Below are 3,291 nucleotides of genomic sequence, written 5' to 3' on the forward strand. Positions count from 1 at the left end.
TTCTTAGAGTTATCTTTACTATATTGATAGTAGTCTGAATTGAATGAATGTAATTTTTACCATACTATTTTAATTTAAATTAGCATTTCGTTAATTACAGTTAGCATAGTAAAAATAACAGTTACTATTGGAAAGCTAACAATCAGTATAGTAAAAATTAAAATTATTATTACAACAGAGGTTTAAATTCGTAGTTTACTAATTGTAATTTCTACTGTATTGTTTGTAAGCCTTACTGCACTGTCTGTAATTTTTACCATACTGACGATAATTAACGGTAGGCTAATATGAATTTTATCCTTAAAAATTAAGAGTATAATTTTAGGGCCCAAAGTTGTAACTTAATTCATAGTTTTAAATTTAAAAATAGTCAAACATTTTTCACTGAATTTTAGCCTCGAGATTATGATTTTAATGTCTTAAGTTATGACGTAATCCATAGTTTTAAATTTAAAAATATGCTAATTTTCAATCATGTTGGTTTTAAGATTTATATGGTTCCAGACTTTGTTTTTTCTGCGCAGAAAAAAGGAAATAGAGTGAGAGTGTGTGTTTAAGAAAGAAGTAAAACAGGGTTGCCACAGAAATTTAATTTTGTTTTTCCCTAACTTTTCCTTGATTTCCAGACAAAATTTTGACTTTTTCTCTGACCCTTAAGAATATTCTGATTCACTCAAAAAATTATTAGATACTCCAAAAAATGTTCTATTACATTTATTTAAGAATTTCTTTTATTGTAAAATTATTCGATTTCATCAATATCTTCTTTTTTAAATAAATATTTAATCATTAAAATTTTTCTATAGGAATTAAGATTTTCAAATTCAAACCTTCTGAAATTCAATAACTTATAATAAATTAAAGATGACAGAGTGATAAAATCATTATTTTATATCATAAGAATATTGTAACTATAAATTTAAATTTTCAAAGTTGAATATTCAATTATAATTTAAAATTTTGAGTGAAATTCATTTTTTAATCAATTTTTATTAGAAAATTTTTCGAGAATTCAATTATTTAAATACAAAAATAAATAATTTATTAAATAATAGAAATTCAATTATTTACAAATTATTCCCATATTTTATTCAATTATTTTCATAAATAATATCATTTTTTACAGGGATTCAACTATTTTCAAAAATAATAAAATTCAATGCTGAATTTCAATTAATTTTAATACAATTTTAATGGAATTCCTCGAAAAAAGTTATTATTCTTAAAAATTTTATTAAAATTTATCAAAGTTTAATTTTTTTAATAAACTTTGCTACAATTTATTTATTTGAATTTAAGTATTATTTTCAATACATTTTCAATTAAATTTCTTTAAAGAATAAAATTATTTTCAAAAATTCAAATGAAATTCTTTGCATAACAATTAAATTTTCTTCAAAATAATTTTAATAAAATTCTTCGCAGAAATCCAATTATGATTAAAAATTTACAAAAACTCTAATCAAAATTTCAACTATCTTTATAAATAATAAAAATTTTCTCCGTAATTCAATTATTTTCAAAACTTTTAATAAAATTCTTGGTAGAATTTCAATTATTTTTAATACAATTTTCATCAAATTTCTCGAAAAATGCAATTATTCTTAAAAATTTTATTAAAATTTGTCAAGAAAATTCAATTATTTAAAAATTTGTTTATTAAATTATTTAAGAAAATTCAATTTTAAGAAACATTCAATTGTTTATTAAGATATATTTATTTTTATTGTTAAATAATTGAATTTTTGTGGAATTTTCTAATAAATATATTGATTTAAAAATTAATTTCAAATTAAAATCTTTGAAAATTTGAACTTTTCATACTTTTAACAGCATGTGACTGTTAGAAATTCAATGGAAATTTTTTTGATCACTTTCCTCTTTAAATATTTAATAAACTGAGTTGAAATGTTGCAAAAAAAACAGTCCAAAATATAATAAAGAAGGGCAGTGATGTGCAAAAGTTTTGATAATTCAAAAATAAATTATAAAAAAAGAAAAAACACTTTGAAATCGGTAAAGGCGAGAAATTGATTAAAAGTGACAGTGACAAATGATCATTTTAAAGTAATTTGTAATAATTATTTTAAAGAATATTAAAACTTTTGCACATCACTGCCCTTCTTTATTGTATTTTAGACTTCTGTAAAAAAATTTCAACTCAATTTATTAAATATTTTAAGAGAAAAGTGGTCGAAAAAATTATCATTGAGAACCTAACAATCACATGTTGTTACACTGTAAAGAAAGGGAGTTAAATTTTAACTCCCCAGGGGATTCTATAAAAGTCGCATCCATTGGGGAGTTAATACCAAGGGAGTTGGATAAAGGGAGTTAAAAATTTACACCCCTATGCTAACTCCCCAAGAAATAAATAATTCGCGAGGGTGTTGATGAAAGGAGTTATTAAATTAACTCTCTTTTGGAGTTGATTTTTAACTCTAAAAATTTCACTCCCAACTCTCGAGCCCATTAACTCCCTTAATTTTTTTACAGTGTAATTACGCTGTAAAAAATTTAGGGAGTTGACGGTCACCGGTGTTGGGTGTTAAAATTTTCGAGTTTAACATTAACTCCAAAAGAGATTTAATTTGATAACTCCCTTCATCAACACACGTGCGAGTTAGCATAGGGGTGTAAATTTTTAACTCCCTTCATCCAACTCCCCAATGGGTTCGAGTTTTATAGAATCTCTTGGGGTGTTAAAATTTAACTCCTTTTTTTTACAGTGTAAGAATTCTATAGAATTAATTTTTCTCAATAAGTTGAATGGAATTTTTTTTAATTATATTTGAAGTTTTTAATTTCTAATATATTTAATTGAAGAATATAAGAATAATCTTAATTTCTATAAAAAAATAATGATTAAATATTTGTTTAAAAATGAAGTTATTGATGTTTTCGAATAATTCTCGTTTTAAAAACCTGGAAAAATTCCGTCTTTTAACCTGGAAAACTTGGAAAAGTCAGCGAATTTGAAAAGAGCAGAAGCGTTGCCACCCTGACCTGTGGCAACCCTGTATAAGGAAAAGAGTAATAAAGGTGGTGTAAAAGGAAAAGCAGAGAGTGTTAAAGAAAGAAAAGGGGCGAAACAGGGAAAGAGAGTGATAAAGATATAGTAAAAAAAAGAGAGAGCGTGAGAAAGAGGGAAAAAGAATGATAAAGATGGAGTAAAAGAAGAAAAGAAGGGAGAAGGTGGGAAAGAAAGTGATGAAGATAGAGTAAAAGAAAAGAAGAGAGGTATAGAGAAGGAAGGAGAAAGAGGGAAAGAGAGTGATAAAGATGGAATAA

Source organism: Leptopilina heterotoma, unplaced genomic scaffold (assembly GCF_015476425.1).
Source record: "Leptopilina heterotoma isolate Lh14 unplaced genomic scaffold, ASM1547642v1 Lhet_9, whole genome shotgun sequence".
In the NCBI taxonomy this organism is placed as follows: domain Eukaryota; kingdom Metazoa; phylum Arthropoda; class Insecta; order Hymenoptera; family Figitidae; genus Leptopilina; species Leptopilina heterotoma.